The sequence below is a fragment of the Acipenser ruthenus genome, chromosome 21 (genome assembly GCF_902713425.1).
Source record: "Acipenser ruthenus chromosome 21, fAciRut3.2 maternal haplotype, whole genome shotgun sequence".
In the NCBI taxonomy this organism is placed as follows: Eukaryota; Metazoa; Chordata; class Actinopteri; order Acipenseriformes; family Acipenseridae; genus Acipenser; species Acipenser ruthenus.
Genome location: NC_081209.1, coordinates 31117209 through 31144348, shown reverse-complemented (window position 1 = coordinate 31144348; position 27140 = coordinate 31117209). Strand labels below are relative to the sequence as shown.

The 27140-nt window shown below is 41.0% G+C and overlaps 1 long non-coding RNA gene across 1 annotated transcript; it reads left to right on the top strand.

The window, feature by feature from the left end:
• Positions 1–415: 415 nt before the first annotated feature.
• Positions 416–26932, top strand: LOC131699196 (uncharacterized). Its single transcript, XR_009308085.1, has 3 exons — positions 416–481; positions 21933–22155; positions 24572–26932. It is a non-coding gene; the product is annotated as an uncharacterized LOC131699196 (long non-coding RNA).
• The last annotated feature ends 208 nt before the right edge of the window (positions 26933–27140 follow it).

Sequence of the window (27140 nt, the reverse complement as noted above, 5' to 3'; positions counted from 1 at the left end):
GTATACTCCTCTGAAAAAGTAGTTAATTAAACTAATTAAACTGTAGAGTTTTTTCCCCTATTGTTTTACTAGAAGATAATTTAAGTTGTTGTTTTTGTTTCTCAGTGTTTTATGTTTTAGTCAATAAACACCAAAGTAATTGTGAATAATAATAATAATAATAATAATAATAATAATAATAATAATAATAATAATAATAATGCACATTTATACAGATCAGATAAACACAGTTGTATAAAATAACAGCCTGATCTTAGTAAGTAAAGAAATGATGATGTTACCGTGCTTGAGTTAAATTCTCGGGGGTTTCTTGGGAAGCTGAACCGCAGTCTCCCACTAGGCGGCGCTGCAGGCTGTCTTTTGAAGGTTACTTGTGGCCCATAGCGTCTTAACTCCATTGCGGTTCACGTGTCACTCCCTATTTAATGGCTGTCAGTAAGAAGGAGACAGAACGCGGCGGGTAATTAAAAACAAATTGCAGGTAGGAGCCGAGTGCAGAAAGATGATATTGTCATTAATACTAATTTAGCATGCACCTGGACGAAGGAAGATGGAGCGAGAGGAACAAATAACACACTGTAGCAATGCACTGATGCTAATAAGGAATAAATTAAAGTGATCGAGCAGCACACAGTTAGTTAATGTCCATGCTAATGCTATTATCTACAGACGAACCCCGCTGCAAACCATCAGATGTTACAGATAATGCACAATAAATGGCACAGTTTTAAAACATGAATAGCAGTGTCTTCTGACGCTGCTGTTATGCTGATCGTGTTTTGGTGGCAGACAGGAATATATAGTTTTGCTTATTTTTTTTTTGTAATTTGAAGTTTTGAGAAATTCGCCTAGATAAAAAGAAAAGTGTCTGTTTTTTTTATATTAAAGACAATATATGTTTTGGTATTTTCTTATAGAGAATGTAATGTTTAAATATCTATCTATTGAACACACAAACATTTGTTCTACAATGGGTACAGTATATTTTAAAAATACAAACTAATGCCAATGATATTTCTCTATTAATATATTAATATTGAAAAACCAAAATCAAACAACTAACAATGACTAACAACAATGGAATCCATACTGGTATTCAAACACAACGTTGCATTTTTTCAAATACTGCAATCCCTAAATATATTTGGAATTGTATAAAAAAAGAACATAAGTACATATTGGATTTTTAAAATGTTTTCATGTATGTAGGCTTGCATGCGTGTGTGTATTTAAATATTTCACATTTTACCAGAACATTCTGTTGCGATACTGGCCTCTAACTATGGGAGCGAAGGGCTGCTCCTCTAAGACGCTGGACTCTGGCCCTTTGCTTTATACACAGTGCTGTGTGTTGTAATTACAGTCTTGCGTTTATTTGAGCTGTGGTTGAAACTGGCTGTGGCTTGCTGTGCCTATGCAAGGAGTAGCCATTGAGAAGCAGACTATATAGAAGCCTTGTGCAGCATCCTTGGAACCTCACCTTATTTCTCTTCATTTTGTATTTATTATAACCCCATGGAACTATTACAGCCCAGAACACTTTACTAGTGTGTGTTGGTGACACACATCTTTGCATGAGTAGCCTGGGTGAAGGTGTAGAAGTGTGTCCTGAAATGCATGCCTCTCGAATGTGTTTCATCAGCACAGAACAAACGCACATAAACACACACTAAGGGGAAAAAAGGGATTCCTTTTTTACATTCACTGTATTTTCTTCCAGAGATAAAGACCATAAAATAATGAGAACAGTTTGGGAACGAGAAAAGGCCATTCGTCCCATCAAGGCTCGTCCCTTGTTAGTACACCATTCTCCCCAACTGGGGTGAAGCTCATTTAAAAGCACAGAATCTAGTCAGAGATTGATTATGTAATTTCTAGAAATACTGTGTGTGCATCAGAGATGACTGCTGTAGCGCTAGAAATACTGTGTGTGTATCAGAGATGACTGCTGTAGCGCTAGAAATACTGTATGCGCATCAGAGATGACTGCTGTAGCACTAGAAATACTGTGTGTGTATCAGAGATGACTGCTGTAGCGCTAGAAATACTGTGTGCGTATCAGAGATGACTGCTGTAGCGCTAGAAATACTGTGTGTGTATCAGAGATGACTGCTGTAGCACTAGAAATACTGTGTGCATCAGAGATGACTGCTGTAGCGCTAGAAATACTGTGTATGTATCAGAGATGACTGCTGTAGCGCTAGAAATACTGTGTGCGTATCAGAGATGACTGCTGTAGCGCTAGAAATACTGTGTGCGTATCAGAGATGACTGCTGTAGCGCTAGAAATACTGTGTGCGTATCAGAGATGACTGCTGTAGCGCTAGAAATACTGTGTGTGTATCAGAGATGACTGCTGTAGCGCTAGAAATACTGTGTGCGTGTCAGAGATGACTGCTGTAGCGCTAGAAATACTGTGTGCGTGTCAGAGATGACTGCTGTAGCGCTAGAAATACTGTGTGCGCATCAGAGATGACTGCTGTAGCGCTAGAAATACTGTGTGTGCATCAGAGATGACTGCTGTAGCGCTAGAAATACTGTGTGTATCAGAGATGACTGCTGTAGCGCTAGAAATACTGTGTGCGTATCAGAGATGACTGCTGTAGCGCTAGAAATACTGTGTGTGTATCAGAGATGACTGCTGTAGCGCTAGAAATACTGTGTGTGTATCAGAGATGACTGCTGTAGCGCTAGAAATACTGTGTGCTTATCAGAGATGACTGCTGTAGCGCTAGAAATACTGTGTGTGCATCAGAGATGACTGCTGTAGCGCTAGAAATACTGTGTGTGTATCAGAGATGACTGCTTTAGCGCTAGAAATACTGTGTGCGCATCAGAGATGACTGCTGTAGCGCTAGAAATACTGTGTGCATCAGAGATGACTGCTGTAGCGCTAGAAATACTGTGTGCGTATCAGAGATGACTGCTGTAGCGCTAGAAATACTGTGTGTGTATCAGAGATGACTGCTGTAGCGCTAGAAATACTGTGTGTGTATCAGAGATGACTGCTGTAGCGCTAGAAATACTGTGTGCGCATCAGAGATGACTGCTGTAGCGCTAGAAATACTGTGTGTGTATCAGTGATGACTGCTGTAGCGCTAGAAATACTGTGTGTGTATTAGAGATGACTGCTGTAGCGCTAGAAATACTGTGTGCGCATCAGAGATGACTGCTGTAGCGCTAGAAATACTGTGTGCATCAGAGATGACTGCTGTAGCGCTAGAAATACTGTGTGTGTATCAGAGATGACTGCTGTAGCGCTAGAAATACTGTGTGCGTATCAGAGATGACTGCTGTAGCGCTAGAAATACTGTGTGCATCAGAGATGACTGCTGTAGCGCTAGAAATACTGTGTGTGTATCAGAGATGACTGCTGTAGCGCTAGAAATACTGTGTGTGCATCAGAGATGACTGCTGTAGCGCTAGAAATACTGTGTGCGCATCAGAGATGACTGCTGTAGCGCTAGAAATACTGTGTGTGTATCAGAGATGACTGCTGTAGCACTAGAAATACTGTGTGCGTATCAGGGATGACTGCTGTAGCGCTAGAAATACTGTGTGCGTATCAGGGATGACTGCCTTAGCGCTAGAAATACTGTGTGTGTATCAGGGATGACTGCTGTAGCGCTAGAAATACTGTGTGTGTATCAGAGATGACTGCTGTAGCGCTAGAAATACTGTGTGTGCATCAGAGATGACTGCTGTAGCACTAGAAATACTGTGTGCGTATCAGGGATGACTGCTGTAGCGCTAGAAATACTGTGTGTGCATCAGAGATGACTGCTGTAGCGCTAGAAAAACTGTGTGCATCAGAGATGACTGCTGTAGCGCTAGAAATACTGTGTGTGTATCAGAGATGACTGCTGTAGCGCTAGAAATACTGTGTGCGTATCAGGGATGACTGCTGTAGCGCTAGAAATACTGTGTGCGTATCAGGGATGACTGCTGTAGCGCTAGAAATACTGTGTGTGTATCAGAGATGACTGCTGTAGCGCTAGAAATACTGTGTGTGCATCAGAGATGACTGCTGTAGCGCTAGAAATACTGTGTGCGCATCAGAGATGACTGCTGTAGCGCTAGAAATACTGTGTGTGTATCAGAGATGACTGCTGTAGCACTAGAAATACTGTGTGCGTATCAGGGATGACTGCTGTAGCGCTAGAAATACTGTGTGTGCATCAGAGATGACTGCTGTAGCGCTAGAAATACTGTGTGCATCAGAGATGACTGCTGTAGCGCTAGAAATACTGTGTGTGTATCAGAGATGACTGCTGTAGCGCTAGAAATACTGTGTGCGTATCAGAGATGACTGCTGTAGCGCTAGAAATACTGTGTGCGTATCAGAGATGACTGCTGTAGCGCTAGAAATACTGTGTGTGCATCAGAGATGACTGCTGTAGCGCTAGAAATACTGTGTGTGTATCAGAGATGACTGCTGTAGCGCTAGAAATACTGTGTGCGCATCAGAGATGACTGCTGTAGCGCTAGAAATACTGTGTGCATCAGAGATGACTGCTGTAGCGCTAGAACTCTCCAGCTGCTGTGCAGATCTTTGCAATGCTGATTGTTCTTCTTTGGGTGGTATTGCTCAAAGCCTTCCTCCCCCAGACTGGATGGCAATGCTGGAGAGATGCATGAAAGGAGTGGAATGTGAGTGCCCAGGACTTTGTTTCTGACATTCTTTTCTTTACTTCATCTTGATAAAGCCGTGGCAGTCGGGGGAATCTGTAGGTCTGTGATATAGCCAGGCTGTCTTATCCCAATCAGCATTTTAAAAGCAGCAGGCATTGAATGCAGTGCAATATGGTAAACATGACGTTGCATCAGAAACCTTCCTTTTAGTATTGTCAGAACATGCTTTTAAGGATTCATTTTGAATCCTGTTACACCGTAGAAAATAGTGGCTCTGTAATTAGTACAGTATACACAATCAAACATTGCTAGTGCTTATGTTTTTAATTATATTGCTTTTGTTTAATTAAAATGAACTGCTTTTGTTGTCTATACAATCTGAAGTTTCATTACTGGAATCTAGTATTGTGAGATAGGCTTTCATATATACATCTAGCTTGTTAAGTGATTTACTTTGTGTTTTATATATTTTATTATGTAGTCATTTTACATTTTACAGTGTAATGGGAAAAAATATTAACCTGCAACTTTCGGACACAAAACCCCCTCTTAAGAATTATTAGTTGATTAGAAGACGGTACCATTTAATGATGAGCCTAGCACATGCCTCGGAGTGGGGTCTACTGGGAGAAATAATTGCTGAGGTGTTTTTACATACATTTTTCTGTTATTATTTAATGCATAAAAATAAGTGTCAAAACAAGAGAAGATGGAGGAAAAAAAATAAAAAAAATAAAGTGCTTTCATTGGTAAATGAAAAGCACAGCTCCTGTATGGTCACGATGCTGTGGTATTATTAACATATTTCTTTGACACCAGACTGGCTGGCACTGCGTTATAAACAATGTTGGTTTAATCCAGGTCTAATAAGCCTTTATTACAGTACCTGTGTATAGACACAGACACACAGGGCTGCTTCCCCCAGCATTGCTCCATCTGTGTTAGTGACATCTCAATGCAGGAATCCAAATAATAAAACATCTCTGCGATTAAAACTCCTTAAGGTCCTGGGTACAACTGTAGTAAAAATGCTAGAGTAGTGACCAGGGCAGGCTTCAGCAGTGGATAGGGCAGACTTCAGGAGTGACCAGGCCAGTCTTTCCAGACTCTCTGAGCCGCTTCAGGTAAGGTAAGGAGGACCAAGGTACTGGCATTAGCAGCTTTGCGGGTGAATAGCAGGTTTGAAAAAACAATCAATTGGTTACCACTGACAGCATTATTTTTTAATTATTTTTTTTTTTACCTATTAATGTAAAATAATTGTCATGGAAATGCAACATATTTTGACAAGGGGGTCCTGGGATGCTCCACAATTGCCTGGGATGAAAGGCCTCTCAGTGTGAGAAAGGTATCACACCATGGTCTGGGAGGCGCTGTGAGTGAATTTAAATGTCTTTCACCTTGGCCCCAGTGAACGCAGGTCCACCTCCCAGTCACAGGACTGTCAAGCAGCTTTAAAGATAAAGAAGGTGAAGTGATTTGGACACACAGAGGCAGCGGTGGGGCTGCAGGTGTTCATTATTTCAACCACTTATCCAAAATCAAGAACTTTTTGTTTGTATTTTTTATTATAATTTACTTCCTTTATTTTAAACTACAAAAAAATACACATTGTTGCCTTCTGAAAGTATTACGGCCCCTTATCTGTATGCAGGCCTTTGTTTCAATTAACTCCCCTCTGTCCCAGCCTGTCTGGATAACAAAACAGCCAGTGGGAGTTCTGTAAAGAAGGGGTAAGGGATTTACAAAGATTGAACCTGGCTAGAAGGGATCAATCAATCACTCACTCAATCAATCAATCAATCAATCAATCAATAAATCACTTTAAAAAATAGTGTGAATGGAAATGCCGCTGAAGTATATGCTGCTGTGGGATACAGTGGCTGTATCACACGTTACTTTTATTATTATTGTCATTATTATTAGTATTATGTCCTGCTTGAATGACGAGACATGGCGTGAGGGTATTTTCTGAATCCCCCCAGCAGCTATTTGTGTTTGCCTTTATTCAGTCCTCCCCTGTGTAAACAGCGAGCCTCCTAATGTAGTAATTACTGAGAACCAAACATCTATTTTTCACCCACGCTCTGCCATTACTCTCCGTCCCAGTCCACTCTATTGAAACTCACTTACTCTCCTCACAATGAGTTATCATTGACTGCCGTTTAGGTGTTCTGCTGCTATTCGTCTTACTGAGGAAGGGACTGGTCCCATTGCAGTGAACAATCATTCTCTTCCAATATATCAAACATGCACAGGAAAAAGCACTGCAAACAGATAACGGAGAGCAGTTAGCAGACGCTTGGAAAGAGCAAGACAAGAAAAATGAACGCAGTGGATTTCTTTAAAGAAGCAGCCGTCTTCAGCTAGCGGCCCGTGTTACTGTAGGTAGGAAGGGGGGGGGGGGGGAGGAGGGTGGCTGCAGTGGTGTGTAGATCAGGAGGAGATGGATGACCTTGAGTGCGCCCAACTCACTGAAAACACAAACTGCCTTTTAAGCTTCATCTGTGGTTTATAGCAGCAGAGGAAAGAGAAGCACAGCATTTAGATCAAAATGTGTCATGTATCCGGGCAGCTGCCATGGGAAATGTACTGCAATAGAGTGCACCACTCTGTGCTAAGCAGAGCACACACTGGGTTTAATCAGCTAAGAAATAAACCAGCAATACCTTACTTACATTAATCTGAAGCTGTTTTAATCCCTAAGGACATTTAGACTACATTTATAACAAAAACTAAAAACAAAACATCTGACTAGTCGGTAACGGTGAGTTCACAGGTTCAGCCGTCTCTTGCACTGTGAGAGGAAGCCTTCTTTAATATTGTAATAATGTATATCTGTGACCCAGAGCTGCGGCAGTTTTGTGATTGTGTTCTATTCAGAAACGGGCTGGAAAGCCATACAAAAATGCACTTAGCGCTAAACGACCGGGACTTTCCCTCCACCCCAAGCTATAAAAGGAGTATCCAGAGGCAGGTGCTCCAGCCAGGCGGGGAGAGAGTTTGCTAATGTGCTGCTCCCTGCCTAACCGCGCTAGCAGATATGAATATTCACATGTGACCTGTTTGTGGCAGCAGTAAAAGGCTTGGGAACAGTGTGTATCTGATGTTACTCAAAGATGGGAGCAGGCAAGCAAACCCTTTAAGTGGAGAGAGTCCTCTATTTTTAGCTGTGTTAATACAGCAGCCAAGCGCAGACCCCAGCGAGTAGTGGGGTTAAGAGAATGGCAGCGATTCAGTTTTTCATTACCACTACCAGACAAATAAATACAAAAATACAAAGAAATAGCATACAAGTAAAACTTTGGACTGGATTTAAGACTGGAGAACAGGTGGATTTTGAGCAGTAGCTGCCTCCCTCTAGCTTCTCTGTAGTTTAGTCAAACAAGGGACTCATCACTGATTTTGATGCCTAGTGCACTGTTCTCGGTGACACATTCATATGCATATTCAGATGTCATAGTCCTCTGCAGCCGCTGTCTTCCCTTATCAGTTAGCAGTCACTTCCGAACCACATGTTGGCAGACCATTGGTCTATTTAAAAGTGTTCTTTATAGCTCATAAATTAATCCACACACTGAAGGTTAACTATCTGCCAGCCAAGAATTTCAGAAACAAGCTGTTGCCCCAAGTAGTTATGTGCTGTCGGGTATTCTTGAATTTGGACCGGAACCTCAAAGAGGGAACGGGCTGCTTTCAGCCACTTGACCACCTTCAGGGTTAACTTCCTAATAACCGGGCATCTTTGTATGGTTTGTCAGTTCAATTAGAGCATCATTCACCAGTCTCTGATCCTACTGACACCTCAGGTATTGATTCTGCGAGCACTGTTTGGAACCAGCTCTTAATGAGAAATATGGTCACCTTTGAACTGCGGCCTCTGACTCTCTAATGCACTGTCTCTATTTTTCTCTTAAGTGCTCTAGTGGCTGAAAAAGTGGTGGATTAGAGAGACGGAGTCTGTCTGGGATACAATGTCCATGAATGATGTTGCAGCATGGAAACAATTGGTGATGTGCTAATCTGTGATGGAATGAAGTCATTCCTCAGCAGAGTTTGCAGATTCCTGGAGTAACAAAGACGTTAGATAAACTTCTTTACCAATGATCTGTGGACTTGCCCATGGAACCTGGGTTCAAATCTGACCAAAGCAGCTTTGACTATTGTGCAGTAGAGATTCAAGAACAGAGTTGTGTGTGGGGCCAAACCCAAACCCATATTGCAAAATTGTCGGAATACAATATTTGCAATTAACAGCATGATAAGAAGGCTTTATACATAGTTACTCAGTTTGATTTTCTGTTCAACAACAACTTTGCTCATTGGAATGAAACGAGTTTGTGTTTGTAAGTGTGGTGCTTTGCTATTGCAATGTGTGTGATATTAGTGGAGAGATCCCTGTAAATAACCCCGTGTGCTGCTCAAGCCCTTTCCATGACATACAGAGCAAGGGTCAGAAGCTGCTTTCACATTGCAGATGTGCTCTACTTTTAGACATGTTCCCTGTAACGTGGAAATAATAAATGCTTTGGGGAAAAAGCGTCATTACACAAAAAAAAACAAGAACCTTTTGATGATCAGGTCGTTAAACTTACTATCTGACTTCTATTTATACCAATTAATGAGCCAATTAAACCATCAGGAACAAGTCAGAATCTTCCAAACAGGTCATTAAAATAAGTGAATCCCACCTGGTAATGATCAATTATTAACACATATACAATAGAGGCAATTATAGAGATAATAATAATAATAATAATAATAATAATAATAATAATAATAATTCTTCTTCTTCTTCTTCTTCTTCTTCTTCTTCTTCTTCTTCTTCTTCTTCTTCTTCTTCTTACACTGTCAATGGGTACTGGACCTGCATGGGCTGCATGCAAACTGATTGGCTCTCCAAGACGTTTAAATGCTGTGATTTTTAAATGATGTTCATTCTTCTATGAAGAGTTAATGGATTTCAATGCACCTCTTTCAGGCTTGGGGTTGGGGGGCTGGACCACCATGCCCGAGAGCATTGCCACCTCCTGCATGATTTCTGAATGCTGTTTATTAGCCGCTGATATTGTGCTGTGAGGTGCAGGGAGGTTGGAGATTCCGCTGCCATTGCAGCCTCATTTCCAAGGCATTCAGAGCACACATCACACTGACATAATGCAAGTGTGAGGTGATGCATGTCTCCCTGCAATTAAGGAGTTTAGTTCTCTTCCAAGGAGGAGGATGTGTTGGTGAAGCAATTAGGCTGCAAATCTCACAGGTGTCTTTCATCTGTAGAACATAGGGGTGTTTGGCAAGCTCAGCCCCCACAGCAGGAGAACCTTCACTATTAAAGCAGGGTAAACTAGTCATTTCACTAATGAGGTTTAAAAAAGAAGAAATGCCAAAAAATATGAAAGGATTGCCTGGGTACTGTGCTATGATACAATGAAAGGCTTCCCTCCCCCATCTTCCAGCACACACACAAACACAAAACATACATACTAGCACAGATGCCAGCTCAATTCTTTCTGCCAACGGCCACGGCATAGAACTGCTCTGCAGATTGCAAGATCTGAAACAACCTTGAATTACCTCTGACTGTTAACCTGTGGAGGTCTAAGGGAGTCCCCCTTTGAAACGTGCCTCTAACTGAATGATTTAGTCCCCAGCATTTGGAAATAAACTACCATGTTAAATGTATACAGTATTGCATGCAGTTACCCCACTCACTGGCTTGGTGGTTTTCACACTGTTAGTTTGTGAGTCTCCACACACATGCCTCTCCCCACTCCTCTTGCAAGCTATTAAGTCTGTCTGTATGAGAGGAGATAAATGTGATATCACACTCAAACCTATTATATCACATAGAGGATGGCATGTGACTATGATTTACAGTAGATAGACAGATCATTCAAGCACATATATAACCCTTTCTGATCATAAATTCGCCCTCTAAATACATCACCTGATTTAAACAATGGACGGGATTATAATCACGGCAATGTTCCTCAGCATGCATTTTAATTTGTAGCATTTTGTTTAATTTGTTTTGCAGTGTATAAATGCATCTTTCAGCTCGTCAGGAGAAAAAAAAGTAAAGATTTAATGACACCTAAAAAAAAAAAGTACAAATGTTTAAACATAAATCAATCAATCAATCAATTAATCCAGTCAATCAGAATGCAAGAATATGCCGTGTAGACACCAGACCTGAAAGGCTGCTTTGGCATGCTTGACTTTGCAACATCTTGGTCTTGGAGTGTTAATGGTACTCCTTCCTTAGTGTTTTGGTGGATAATTCATTCTGACTGCTGAACACAATGACAAATAACCATTATTCTTTTCCCCTGCACTGATAATCGAGACAACTTAAACATTTTTCGCTGGCACAAGTGAAACCATTAATCCTCTCTGATTTCACCGATAAGTGGTGACTGCAAAATAATGACTGTGTCACCCAAGGAGAGAAAAAAATGTGAACAATTAAAACAAGCTGGCTATTATCTAGTGAGTCCCGAGTCCCTTTTCACATTTCATTAACAATATTGTAAGTGATCTGTACCTTATTACCAAGCTGCGATTATCAGGAGAAACCCAATTAGTCAAAATCTGAGTCCCTGCTTTCATTTTCTAATGAAATAAAATGTATCTTTGTATAATGTAATGTGGGCAAATTTGTCTGCTTGTACAAATGAGATGCTCTTATAATACCAGTGGTCCAGTCAGTCACTTTCACTTAATGATGCCGAATTCCTTTATTAATGCCCGTCTCCGGTCTGTATTTAAGGATACAGCGTTGTCAGAACATAAACCACTTCACCCTTTTCTAAGATGTTTAAAAAGCTTGCTTAAAAGCAATTGTGCATGATTCATAAAGACATACTGCATTTAATGACAGGTCGATATTAATGTAAAGGAACAGAGACTGCATCAAGGCGTAATGCAGTATTTGTGTATGCATGTGTTTTTGGTTGTCTTAGCGCGCACACACACACACACACTCACTCACATCCTGGTACTTTGCCTTTATAACCGACTTGTGCCTGAGCACAAAAACCTGTGGGTAACCCAATACGTTTTAGAGTTGCTGTTTGACTGTCAGGTTATCATCAATGTGTGTAGCAAACCCACTGATTTAATGATCTCACCTCATCTCTATACCACAAAAACTCCTGTTGTGTTTATTAGTGACCTTTAAATTCAATAACAGCTTGCCTGTTGAGAGAGAGAAATACAAATCTTCTGATTAGGCAGCACGTTAGCAATCACAATGCAGTCTCCAGTTGGTTATACTTTTTCAAGCCAGATCTAGTGCAAAGCGAATTCCACTGCACCTCACAGCCTTGGTGCTCAGTTGCTGGACTGTAGAGACAAAGTGTCCATGCAATAATTGGACCCCTACTATTTTAACAGATTGCTAGATAATATCCAAATGACTTGCATGCAAACACTTTACTTAATCAGTAACATACAGTAATATACAGTATTTTAAAGCTTGTGCTTTCTTGTCTCGCTTGGTCAGTCAGGGGCTAGCTCCCCACTTAGCCTAGGTTGTATCAGGTGCCTAGTTCTGCTATGAAGACATAGCACAGCCTCACCCCTGTACTTCAAACAACCAGATGTTCAGTAAATAAGACTATACAGTCAAAGGACTGACCCGCCACCTCGCTTGTGTATGAAGTGTGCATATATTTAAAAAACACTACAGATTGACAAGGGCTTGTGCGGGCTCGGCACAAACCTTTTCTTCATCTCGGTCTAGAATTCCTTTCAAAAAACCCTTTCCCTGTTTTCTTTCCAAATCACCGACCGCTCCTCTGAAAATCCCCGCTGCGGCAATGCTTAGCCCTGTAGTTATTCAGTGATGTTTTGTTGTTTTATTTTCCTATCTTTTTGAAAAGAGAAGCATCTTGTTCTGCTCCCCGGTGGCTGACCCTTGTCACATTGCTGGCACTGACCCCAAGCCTGGTCTCCTATAAGCATCTCCTGCAGAAGGCACAAGCAGCAGCACGCAAAGGGGTCTTGAACCACAGATGCATAAACAGCATTTCTTATTACTTTTCCCTGAAATCAATGGGACGAAGACGCTTGGCCTCGGATGTGTAAACATTGAGGCGGGGCGTGTGCGTTATCGATGCAAGTGGCAACCATCCACGGTTTTATGAGTAGGGTTCTCGCACCAGGAGTCTGAAATCCCTTCAACCAAACCTGTGATTGCCTACTTAATTATTTGAATAGAATGTCACATTTAGAGGACAAACGGGATAATTGGTGATTTTTTTTTTTTTTTTTTTTATTCAACCCCCTTGAAAGCACCCCTTAAGTTTGTTGCTCAAATTGAGCTTTGCTTTTGCTCTGCGTATTTTGGAGACTCTCTAGTAGTGGCTTGGAGGGGAATCAGAAAGTATTTAATGGAACAGTAAAACCCTTTCAATGTAAAGTGAGGGAGCTGCCTGGAATGTGGAGGTAGCTTAGAGAGGTGTAATGGGAGGGATTTTCAAAGGAGTACAGGTTAAAAGCTAGGGGCAAACTCCAATGGCTTACATCAGCTGAAAATCAAACTCTGATTTTGGTACCTAATGATAGTAGGACTTTTGTGAACAAAGCTTTCGTCAGCTCTTCTCAAAGCATGATGTGCCTTGAATGCAATATTTTCATGTGGAGATTGGGCCAGTTCACTGTTGTTCAGAAATAGACATTGACGGCAGCATGAAGATCATGTTAAAGGACAGTTTCAATGTACATTGTTTGTGCTCGAAGAGGGACGTAGAGCATGGGTGTAACTGATCAAAGGATTCAGACACGTTTTACTGCTCTGTAGCCGAGGAAGGGGTAAAACAGCCCTGGAAGCACTAGCTGGAAGTTGAGCGAGAGGGAATGAAACGGTGCTGGCACTCAACCCCTGAGCTTCGTTCACAGCTTAATCAGCCCCGACCTGCGGTTACTGCTCTTGATGTGACCACCTTGTAAACTCCATCAAGGAAATTCCAGCACTGTTTGTGGCCTGTCATGTTCCATACCCCCCAGCCCTGGCTTAGTCTGCAGGTGCTTCTTAACACTTGTTCTCCCCTGGGAGTGTGTGTGTGTGTGTGCGTGCGTGCGTGTGTGTGTCTGTCTCTGTATGTGTCTCTGTGTGTGCCTGTGCCTTTGTGTGTGTGTCTGTGTGTGTCTCTCTGTGTGTGTGCCTGTGTCTCTGTGTGTGTGTGTGTGAGTGTGTGTGTCTCTGTGTGTATGCGTGAGTGTGTGTGTCTCTGCGTATGTGCGTGAGTGTGTGTGTCTGTCTCTGTGTGTGTCTCTCTATGTGCATGTGTTAGGGGTGAGGGAGTACAGCTCTATTGCAAGACCTGCTAAAGCAAGTTTGATTTGATTTGGATCCTATTACGGTCACTGTAACTTCTCCTGTTTCAGTGATAATGGGCAATTGGAGGAGATTATTGTGTTGGAGAGGGAGGTAATGTGTTGCTGAACGACAGGAGCCCAAGTGGTGCAGAAAAGTTACAATGATATGTTATATTGTAAAAAAATAAAATAATGTATGGTGTTATTATTTATATATATATATATATATATATATATATATATATATATATATATGATATATAAAAATTATGAATATATATGTATTAATTTCATATAATTTTAACAAACAGACTGCACAGGCAAAGATTTAACCAAAATGGTTTGGAATTGAAAGAAGAAAGAAATAAGAAAATACAAACTTGATAGTGTGTTATTAGTGCTATATCCTGTACTCGTGTGTTGAATTGTGCTATGTTAACCTCTTCTCCAGGTGTGTCAGAGGTCACTGTTTGTTGGCCTCATGGCGAGGTTACGTGAATTTGCTTCTGATTACATTGTGTATTAGACCAGAGGATGAGAGGGCAGCTTGAGGTCAGTAAATGTTACCCTTGTGTTGTCCTTTTTACAATTGCTGACAAACAAAGCGACTTCCGTGTCTGTTTAAGAGGGATACTGTTTAGGGTTAGAGAACATTCTGGAACGCGGCAGCATCACAGTAGAATCATACAGTAGGCTTCAGCTTTTCTCAGGAACCAATAGGTTTCTTTCACCTGTAGGACAGCAACATGACTGTATCCTATATATAAAATGGAGCTGCAGGTTGACTGATTGTTATGAATGGCAGTTTTGGGTAGCATATTCCCCGTTATCTGAAATTGGTCTATGCTAATGGATGAAATCCCCACAGCCAAACTGGACTACTCTTTTAAAAACATTTGTTTTACTCATTGGCACCCTGACCTCTGTGCTTCTGTTGCTTTGCAAAGCTAAATCAATTCTTTTAACACAGTGTCAGTACATCAGATTAAAGAATATCACTAAGCATCTGAATGGTTTATCGCTGCACTCTGCACAGAATTGAAACCGAGGACCTTAACCATTGGGAGCAGCAGCTGCTATCATGTTAATTTAAAATTAGTTCAGAATTCATAGAAAATATAAACCATATTATGACAGCAGGTCTTTATTGAGTCTACTTCCATTACCATTTTAATTTCTTTTAAAGCACTTTACAGTGAAATCCACAGGTGAGGACAGGCAAGTCATTAATGTCAAGGTCTTTATTTGTCTTTTTAACAACGAAAAAACAAACAAAACAACTGTGACAAAATATAAAATATAATAAGAAAGCAAATCGCTTCAATAAAAGGGGGACTAGGCTCAGGCTTGAAGGCCATCTTCTCTGAGTGAAAATAAGAATAATAAAAAGCAGACATCTGATGCTTGTTAATTATTAAGGACAGGTATAAATCCTCCCATATCGTCTTCATTTAAAGAAACATAAATGCAGCTGTATTTCTGCCACTCTGAGAGAAGAAGAAGAAGAAGAAGAAGAAAAAACCCTGTTGTGTGAATCCTGCAGAAGGCCTTGAACCCAGCCATTCATCCCTTTCTGTTCATCAGCTGAGTCTAATTGCCAGAGAGGACACGAGACCCTAAGCCCAATTGTTCCTTATCCTCTTTTGAGGCCTGTGAGACATGAAAAGCGAAAGGCTTGCTTTTGATCTTTTCTGATTCTCTCTTTCTCTCCTTTGTGTTCCCCCCACTATCCTTTTCTGAGAACGACACATTCCCTTTTCTCTCTGGCCTCTTCTTCATCCATGTAAAATAATGATCAGGCCCTGCTTCATTTAAATAATGACCGGGCCTGGAGGTCACCTTTGAGGGGAGAGGTCTGGAGGGATGGCCCTCTGCTGTGATATAGGCCTTGGTTAGCCTTTGCATCTTGCCCTTTCTCTCTGGTTACCTTTATATACCTTGACCCTAATTTTCGTCATCTTATCTTAATGAGGCCTCGGCACACAGACGACACAAAACCGGACCAGCGTGGCTAGGGTGCAGGGCTGGAGTACAATGACCTGAAGGGCAGTGTCAGGAAAGGGCACATCTGTGCTTACTCATTAAGAGTTTGGACGATCTCCTGGTTTCTAAGACCCTACAAGCTGTGCATCAGGACACCTTGTCTTGCACTGTTCATTGTCAGCACCTCTCCAAGAAGCCGTGGAGGATGAACAGTCTGGGACTGGAATTGCAGAACCTCCACAGAACAGAAGAAAAGCTGATTGCTCTCTTGGGTAAAAGGAAGAATGGACAGCTGATTAGTAGAGCCTCGTTGTAACCTTTTCTCACCTCAGTAGCTCCACTGCAGTCCACACTTCGAAGAACTTGAAGTTCAGGAAAAAGGCCAAAGTTAAAAAAAATAAAATAAATAAAAATAGAAAAAAAGGCAGAACCAACACAAGTCCCTGTGTTCAATGTCAGGTCAGTCACAGTGCAATACAGAGACTGGAAGAGACTTTCTTTAACCACAACAACAACAACAGCATGAACAGGAACAAGAACAAAACCCCTTTAAGCAATCATGTAAAGCACCTAAAACATCTTAGTGTTGGTGAGAGAACAGAGCCCGGCCCTGTGACGGCATCGATCAGCTCCTGAAGACACACAGATCCGCAGAGCTCTGATTGCGTCCCGCTTCTCTCGATCCTCTCGGAGAATGCGCTTATTGATCTGGCCCACTTCTCTGGAGTTAGCACGCTGATAATTCCTGACCGAGGGGGCTTCTGTAGGCCTGAAAGCTATGCGTTTAGAAGAAAAGAAGATGTTGTCTTGAAACACAGTCGTCCCAATCAGACTGGTGAGACTGTGTTACAGCTGCGGGGTTGGGTTGGGTATTTATTTATTTTCTTGCTTTATTTACTTCAAACTGAAGGCTTATGGTTGGTCTTCACTGTGCCTCCGTTGCTATGTTTACCATCTTGTTGAATTTAAATTTGCAACTGCAGTGATGCTGTCTTTTATATGAAAAAGTAATTCAACTTAAACAAAAAAACTGTGCACAGATATTAAAAAAAAAAAAAAACATTGCAGATTTGTTGTAGCATTCAGGCAAACTCTAATTATGTGTGCGTTATCTGGTGTGTATTAATTACAGTACTTTCCAACAGACAGAACTGCAGGCACGATTCGAATGTGTTATTTCCTGAGTGTTAAAATGGGAGCAGTGCGTCTATTTGTACACCAGAAAACCAGATAAGTCTTTGTTATAATCTGCAGTACTTGGTTTTTTTTTTAACATTAATCAAAGGACATTTGATACATATGCAGCTGTACTAACTCGTTCTCTTCATCACCTCCGAGGAGTCTTGCTGTCTGAGGTTTCCAGGTAACTGGAATGGTTCCAGAGGTCTATCAGAGTGCTATTGTTTATAATCAGTGTTAAAAACAATATCACCAACATGTACACTAAATGAAATATAGTACATTAGTAATTAAAAAAACTAAAACAAACACACAGATAGACAAGTGCATTCAGTTAGTTGCATAGATCTAAATCTATCCAAGAAAGTAACAGTTTAATTATTGGTCTTGGTATTTGCACTTCATGATATGGCTTCTAGCCTGCACTGGTAAAGTTAACGATAGGATCTATTCTAGTGAATTCTACACAACGCTTCTGATGTTGTAGCATGTAGAGATATGCAAGTATACCTGAGACTGTTAAAGGAAGCAGGCAACACATCCTGTGTGACTTTTCAAAGGGATGCTCACATACAAGACCATTGCCTTTCTGTACCGGTGTTGGAGCTCATCCCTTTGCAAATCAAGGCTGTTGAGTGTGATGCTCGAGTGACATTTAACTGTGCTTGATGTGAGGAGCCAGCTCCCTTTACCTTCCGAAGACACAGCCACCGCAGGTGCCGTTGATTACAACTAAAACCTTCTTTACAGCATTTCAATGCAGGAAACTTTAGAAATATATGTACAGTCTGAGTCCTGGAGGGCAGCTGGTCTGGTTACAATTCATGCATCACCTATCATATATTTGAGAATGAAAGGACTGGGTTTCTTTATAGGTAGGGTGGACAAAAGGACTGTCACTTTAGATGCAGCGAAGTCTCAAATTGTCGACTTTGTTCTCATAAACAGGTCTGAGTTTGCCTGAGAGGAGAAAGTTGAACACTTTAACATTGCAGGCATAAATACAAAGTGTCCTTCGGAACAGGTCACTTTCCTATAAATCAGTTGTTTTACAGTATTTTATAATAATAATAAACACTGTATTTGAAAAAAATAAGTGCAGTAAATGTCAGCCCCTTCCATCCTGAAGGTTCTGTGCTGCATATACCAGCAAATAGCAATAGAATAGAAAAATGTAACCACAAAACCATATGGAAAACCTAATTAAAAAGTGTGAATACAAGATTACATGAATGACAAGGCTTAGTCATAAGTTTTCATATAGACCACTACTGAGCAACTGGGTAGGTACTGGTAAGCGTCCTTGCTCAGTGCTGAAGGCCACATGGAAATGGGAGCTTTGCTGTGTCTATTTTAGGATCTGAATTGCCAATAATGAGTCCACTGTGTGCTGTTGCTTTGAGCTTATTTGTGCCTTTTGACTCCCTAATCAAGTTCTCTCTGTCTGTATCTCTTCTAGATTGGGCTAAACTGGTTTTGATTGATCGCTACTGATTTCTATTAAATAAACTTGACTTCATTTGTATTCTGTTAGTACTACTTCAATAATAATAATAGAAATAGTCTGCTTCTTATTAAAAACAAATTAAATAGACATGGGTCACTGTTTCATCAAACAAAACTTGCTTTTGCTTGCTGTAGCTGACCAATTAGATCCAGTGATTTCAGATGTGTTTATCACATTGGAACAACCTACTTTCTTGTCATAATCCCCACACCAGCTTTGATCCAGACTGAATTGCTAGTGCTGCCAAAAATGGATCCAGTGTACTGAAATGGACCGGTCAGCAGAACCCTAATATTTCACCCGTTAGCTTCTGGCACTTGGCAAAATGGCTTCTGGTCTTTGGACACAGTAATGTTTCAGGGTCCAGGATCCCTTTCTTTTCATCAAGCACTGATTAAAGTAGAAAGCAAAATAAAAAAATAATTAAACAGCAGTAAATTCCTAGTCTCCATCAACAGCCAATTCAAACCGATCAGTTTGAAAACTCATAAGGGAGAATGATCCACAGACGTGTGAGTTGCCTCTGTTCGTCATGCCCTCCCTGTGTTCAGGACCTTCGCTAACCTTGCCTCGGCTACCAGCACTAGGCCCACATCTCAAACACTCCCAGCAGGCTTTTCTGGGGCAGCCAGGTGACGTGGGGCACCCCGCTATGCACCTCGCTGGAAGCCAGAAAACAAGTTCAGCATGACTGCTGTGAGGCCTGGCAGCTTCCTCCGAGACATGAACCCACTGACCAGAAAGGTGTGAGCCAGAGACACGACCAAGTCATTGCAAAGGTTCTGCACAGGCTGGGAGCAGCAGAGGCATTCCTGCAGGGAACTTTGACAAATGCGTCAGTCTAACACCCAGGCGGGTCTCCTCTTTCCATAGAACTGCCTTTTTCACTTTCTTATTTTCTCTTTAATGGTCCATGAATTAAAGTTTAATATTTTAAAAGTGTGAATTGTTTCTCAAATACAGCAGACACTGATTGTTTCCGCCCTGAAGCTCGTTTATAACTTCACTTGTAACACATATATAGGTGCCTTATTGATTGTTTACGGATTGGAAGAGATGCTTATGATGAAGCATTTCTGTAAGTTCTGTATACCCTAAATGCTTAATGTCTGAGACTGAGGGCTGGTTTAATATACTAGTCTTTCATCAAAATGTTATTTTGGTAACAAGTGGAATGTAGTCAGTTGGCACTGGGATTGAGGTCACCTTTGAGGGCAGTCTCAAAAGGAGAGGCCAAACATAATGGACACGGAGATTGAACTGCTTCTCAAACCCAGGGAAGATCTGAGGCTGTCCCTGCTTTGTGTAAATAGAGATGACTGTACACTCCAGGACTGCCATTTCGATACCAATTATGGAGTATGTAGTTTAGAATATGAAAAAATCTCAAGCTTACTCTTTTAATTTGGTAACAACGTTATGTTCCTTTTACGAATGTAACCTCACATTCCACCTTCCAGACCTGGGCTGATTTTCACCTTTTTTTATTTACTTTATTCTGGATTCACCACAAAACAAATATCTAACTAAATAGTCCGTCGCCTTTGTCATGATTGCCTGCAAAATAAAATATCAGTGACTGGTAAATATTTGACATCATTTAATAATCGCTGTTAACAAAGCATTCAATACTTGCTAAGAATCTCAAATGAGATGTTTTAAAAAAGTTTGCTTTTTTCACCCTTTTTTGTTGAATTTCCATTTAATTGTGATCAGTTGTTAGGTAATTGGAATAAACTGCTGAAATCTGGGCCTGTGATTTCTCATTAGTTCAGCATCGATACCTGCGCTGAATCTGTGGGTCAGTAAGCTGCTCTCCTCGCTGCCCAAGTGAATTCATTTATCATCTTGATCCCGGGTGTCTGGAGGAAATTAGAAAGCTCTTCAGAGTTGAATGAAGCTGTACTGAACAGCTGTCTCGTAGCTGACAAAACAGGGATCTGCAGCCATGTGCAGGCAGGGCTGAGGCTTTGGCTGCATGGCTAACAATACTAAGTGCAATCTGTGGACAGACATGCAAAGACTTGTTTTATAGTGCAAGGATGATTGAAAGAAGCAATCCCAAAGCCTCCAGGAATCACACGTGTGTGCAAGCTTTATTAACAATGACTGTATAACAGGAGAGACATGCCCACACAACGTCATTTTTTCAGGAGTTACTATCTTGTGGGGGCATCTTCTCAAATTTTGTCCGCACATTGATAGTAATACCTGCCCACACACACACAGAGACACACGCGCACACACACTCACGCACAGACACACACGCACACACACACACACACACGCATGCACACACACATATTTCTATAGCAGCAATTGTTTCTCAGGGCTGGATACCATACACATTAAACTAAAGTGCCTGTCTGCATTATTCCTTTGTTGAATGGTGGCATTCAATCCAGTTGCTCAGAAGCATGGAATGTACTGCATGTGCTTTCCACAAGGCGCTTACCCAGTGTTAACTCAAGGATCTGGTATCTCTGCTCTTGAAGAGGCATGTCTGAGTGTGTGCTCTTACTGTATGTCTGGAATTGAATAACACAACACAGTGTAGCAGGGAAAGCGCTACAGGGCTCATATGGCAGAGCTGTAGTTTGTGATTGAATTCATCCCTTAGTAGGGGCCAGGAGTCAGTAACTCCTTGATCATAAAAATATCCTGTGGCTCTGTATATTGTCCTGGCTATATTCCAAAATAGGTCACGCATACTGTACTTGCTAGGCTGTGCCAGTGTGTGTGAATTTGACAGTGGGAATATTGCACGTGAATAATTTGTTGTTAAATGGAAAGACTTTTCCAGGTAAGGAGATGTGTAGCACAGGGCTGGTCAACAGCTCTTTCCAGCTCCCTTCAACACCCACCCACCTGCAGATCCATGACTGACCCACAGACTGACAGCCATCAGCTGCATCAGCCAGTGGCTGTGCAGTCTCTCAATACATCCCCATTAGATCTGCTTTCACTCCACGCTGGAGGCAATTGAAAAAAAAAACAAAAAAACAATCATCTGTCTTACATTTAATTAGCACTAAAAAAAAAAGATAAAAAAATAATTATTTTGGTTTAAAGAGAAAAAAGCAAGGGGTTTCACAGAGATGCAGGAGTCGGTGGAATCCCAGAGAGACAGTGAATAACCTTTTCCCTTGATTTAGGAATCAGGCATTGATCTGTCACGCTGTTTGTACTAGCAGAGTTCCCAGTGGTGCGCTTCAGCTTGAGAAACGTTAAGGCGAGTTCGTAGCTCATTCCTGTGAACGGATCACGATAATACTGCAGTTAGTTAATGGCTTTCTGCTGTTTCCCCCAGAGCCTGCCTGTCTAAAGCCTGCGGGACTGAAAAGCTTCTATTGCGAAGACAGAACCCTCGACCTGGGGCTGCCTATCCCTGCCTGGCAAGGCTGGAGCAAGAGATGCTGTTTGGAAACAGTGTGATTCCACAAATGTGTGCAGGGGAGATATTTCGAAACAACATCTTGCCCTCCGCGCTGTTTTTCACATGGCTTTGCAGTTAGAAGATGCAGATGCTGACAGTAAGTGAACTCATGTGTTTATCCTGTGAGTTTGAACTGGGTGCCAGGCAATCCTCAGCTGAGACCGTCTCTCTCTCTGATGGGCAGCAGTAGTTGGGGATTGCTCAGTACTGTTATATTATTTTACTTTATACCGAGACTGGGAGTGAACCGGTGACCACACGCTCCTCAAGTGAGGCCCTTAATCACTGCACACAAGAGCCAGGCTGCTTTGCATGAGCAGTTCTAGAGCTTTCAATCTCATCTCCCCAGCAGGGGTCAGAATCTGTACTGACAGTGCATAAATTAACACTGCCCCTTACATGTTTCAGTGCTGGCTACCAAGAACAGGTAGCAACCACCCTTGATATTGTACATATGACCATATATAATAAACAGCTGACTGGAGTGTTTCACGTTGAAAGAGATCAGTGCCAGGGCTGAGAAGCCTCAGAACTTGCCTTGTTTTTCACTTCCTTGGCCAGACAGCCTCCTACGCTGGTGATCATCCATAAAGAGATGTGATATGTACAAAAAAAGAGTCAATAAAGATTGCTGATTATCTTTTTCAACGTAGCCATATCACCTCTGTATACGACTTGGAGGTTTCTTTGTAAATGTCACATGCTTTCGTCAGATACAGTACGCAATGTACTATAGTACAACATGTTATAGGTGTAAAAAAGAAATTGTCACACACGGTTATACTCGCTGTGGTATGCCTGCTTTAAAAATGCCTAATTGAAAACAAAATTACAAGCTATTTTTAACCGGATATCTGTTAGCATTAACAGCCTTGAGGAAAAGAAAAACAGATTGAATGAGCGTCCAATTAGTCGGTGTAGATTTACAGCTTGTAATTTACACGGCAGCAGTACCCTGTCCTAGTGCTGACGTGGAGTTAGTGCTCTGCAGTTCTCAGTCAGAGCAACAATTTAATTGTAGCATTAACATCCATTAACATTTAACTAACCTTTTACACTAACCTCGAGCTTAACCTGTATAAAAAGTGCCTGTTAAAATCACAACGTGTTAATTTTGTGTTGCTTGGCTGAAAGAAGAGCTTGTTTCTGATTGCCTGGTGTGCAGACAGTATGCTAGCCTCAGTTTAACTGTTTCCAGTAGTGTTTATGTAACTGGTTGCGTAGGAAATATGTTATCATGGTCCCTAGCAAGTATTTGGTAGTTAGTCAGTAGTCGGGAGTACATATATCTTGATAAAGAAACTGAACTATGAATTGACGTGATTTATATGCAGGTATTTCTATTTCCTGCAGTGTGTCCTTATGCAAGCCTGCCTTAATTTGTACAGTACCATTATTATTATGTGCACTAAGCTGTAGGTTTAACGCACATGATAGCTAATAACTTTTAAATGGCTTTGTAGATTGCTCAGTATACAGCTCCATAATTACTCAGTAATTAATGAAGGTCTTTTGTAGTTTCTTTAACCAAACTGTCCCCCCAAAACACCCCAAAGACCTACCAGCTGACTCTTAACAGGTCTTTGAGCAGAATCATCAGTGCAGGCTGCTGTGAATTGCCACTGTGATAGACTAGTTGTTCTAGTTGTTCCTCTTCAGTTTTATAACCAGGCTGCCAGGATGCGTGTTTCATGGAGGGGCTGGTGGAGCTGTAGTTCTGCGTGTGTTTCTGTGTTTCTCCTCACTCCGAGGATCTGCTGGGATTCCACACTGCTTCTGACTGACCAGATGCCTTTGCAGGTCACACGTGAACTGGGCTTGACTGCTGGAGCCAGGTCTCCTGTGGCATTGTGCACACAGCAATCTCAGCTCGCGTGAAGACCAATGCACCATCTTCCTCTTGTACAGACTTGGCACCTGGCTGCTGAGGGGGTCACCATGGTTACCGTGCATCAGAGCGTTCATCATTGCTACACTGGGCTTTGGCAGGCTGCTGTACCTTTGCTGGTGACGTTCTCAGTCTAAAAGTTGCTCTTGGTCCCGATGCAGAAAATATGAAATTGTGGCGTTCAGGAGTCCCGAGATCAATTGGGTCAGCAGAACCTCTGAAACATGTATTACAGTGGGGCGTTACAAAGATCCAGGTGGACCCTTTTAAAGAGAGGCAGTGTCCAGTGTCACTGTGTAAACCAGCACACATCTTACAAGAACTGTTAGGTCCATTATACTTAAAGGCCCAACTACTCTGTACTTTTTGGTTGATCTTTCTGTTCATTCTCAGATTCCTTGTTTTTCTGACATGCTAAATTAGATGTGAAGCATAACACATTTTTTTTTAAGCAGCAAACAAAATAAAAAATCAATATATAATATGTATATCTAGAGCTATATCAACAAAGATATAAAGAGCTTCACATGTATATATCTCTTCACATATTTGCCCTTTACAGGTCATTCTTTGTTCCTTAGACCTTTTCAGTTCAAATAATTTGACCTTTTTTTTTTTTTTTTAGATTACTATGGATGCTGGACAGCTTTGACTCCTGACGTTGTCCTTTGTGTCTTTTTGACATTTCAGATTTCAACCATCGACTTCTTTTAGGACTGTCAACTGTGACCTTTGGCCCTTTTGGGAATGGAGTTTTTGACCCTAGCTGTCTTGAGACTAGAACTGGACCTCTTTATTTTGGCTTTAGACTTTGAACCTTTGGACTTGTGGGAATTGCCCCTGAGAAGGTTCCTCCATGAATTACATTGCACAGGAGCCCCAAAGAAGGTTACCTTTTTGTTTTGTCACATCTCCAGGAACAACAGGAAACTTTTCACAAGCTCTTGCTAAATTAGCAGCTGGTACATTTTTAAGAAAAGATCAGAAGGTCACTTTTGCTGGAACAAGGCGCTGAAGCATTACAAGACCTTTAGACCTTTGTGACCAGTGGCCCTGCAATCTTTCACTCTGTCATGTTTAACTAAAACCAATACCTATTCAATCCGGCATCCATCAGTGTTACTTTAGAACATGCCAGACTGCTGTCCATGCATCTGGGTTCCTTTTCACCCTCGTATTTATGGTAAACATTCCTAACAGCAGCTGGGTGATGGGAATTTTAATTTTAACAGGTTAATCAATTGCTAGTTAAGAGCTGCAGTAAACATTTACCAGCCTAATTTACCCTGAGACGGCAACATTTCCATTGACTGTTTTTTTCTTTTTCATTGTTAAGCAACGGTTTGTTATTTTTGTGTAATTCTTATTAAGCATTACCGCTGTGAACAAACTGTTGCTTTCAAATACATTTGAACACCCATACAATGCAAATGCGTACACTCCCATTTTATCTGTTCTTTTGCTCGACAATATATTTGAACTCAGTACTGTAGAAACACTATGGAGGTACACTAATAGCTGAATACTCAGTACTGTACAAACACTATGGAGGTATACTAATAGCTGAATACATTATCTAACGTTCTTTATATCTACCTGTGAAACTGGAAACGTTATACCTTAAATGCACCAAGGCAAGAACAATTTGCTTTAGCTTTGAAAAATGTCTAGAATGCCATTTAATGGTTTAATGGCTCTGTTGTTCCTCAGTGCTAACAGGGATCTTTACTGATGCCAAAACAGACTGGATCTTTATCTTTAAGATCATAGTAAACAGCACAGTGACACCTAACACCTGGGAAGCATTAGTTGACAGTATTCCCTGACTTAGCCATCAACATGACTTCATGCACCCCAGCTGCTGCTTTGTGGCAGTACTGGACAGGACTAAATAAGTTTTGAGATGCGAAAATAGAGTGGACTAAAGCTTTATGGTGTTTCCGTCTTCTTCTGTGAAACTATGGTATGGAGATTAAATATTGTACTGTATTATACTGTATGCTGAACAGGAATTAAGGGACTGTAAGCCACATTGCAGCCCCTAACCTCTAAACTACATTGTCTCATTGAAAAGCTCCCGAATACAGCAGTTCATCCCAAATGGCAATTACCAGGACAGAAAAGCTGGACATCTCTCTGACTCACTCCTGCTTCCTTACTACCTATTGGAACGGTCCAAACAGTGGCGGACGATCTTAATGTGGCTCAGACAACCTATAAAACCAGCGCTTTCGCTGATCTTTTTCTATTGACTGACTGTGCTAGTCTGGTCTTGTGTCACTATTACAGCAATTTAAGGTATTGCATCATTCTGGTCAGTACCAGAGTACTGATGCTGTTTCTGTTCCTATTCACGTCAGAATCCCCAGCCTCTTTGAAGGTTGACTGCAGGGAATGGCCATCAGAACTCAGGAAAGAATACGCCTTCGGAATTGGTACATGCACTAGAAATGAATAGCAAGGCATGACATGGTATGACATTCTGATCTTGCTGTATACCAATAGCAGCAACAGTTATTTACAGTCCAAAGTGTGACTGTCAGTTCAAAAAACGACATGTTTGTCACGTCTAAATATTTTAGCAACAGCATATTACTCAAGGAGGCACTTAATAAGGCAACACATTATTTGAAAGCTTTCTTAATTAACAGTGTATGTAATTATCTAATAATTAATACCTGGAAGCTGTTAAAACAATAGAATTAAATAGTTTTGCCATTCTGTATGTAATTAACAATTACATGCATATCCATTTACCCTGATATATTTTCCTTAATCAGGAATCAGAATTGCTTTGATTAAAATGAATACATTTATATGACGTTGAGCAGTTAAGCAGGAACTGGGATATGCATACACAGTTTATTCCATTCATTATTTTTTCACTATTTTATAATTTAATGAAGTTAATTCATAATATAATTGCAACAACTTAAAGGATAAATGCAAATTAAACAAATGTTCATGTTGGGAAAGTAGAATTTATCAACACAGAAGGTTAATAAAAAGGTTCTTCCATGATTCCCTTTTATAAAAGGGTAATTTTGTTGTGACCATTCTTACATGGTAGATGTTTTTATGTGTTGGATTTCACAATACTTTTCCATACTTACCAATGCCTGCTTGTACAGCAGTAGGTATGTTTTACCTTTATCCTTTCCTTAGCTTTTTACGATCATATACCACTGTAAACT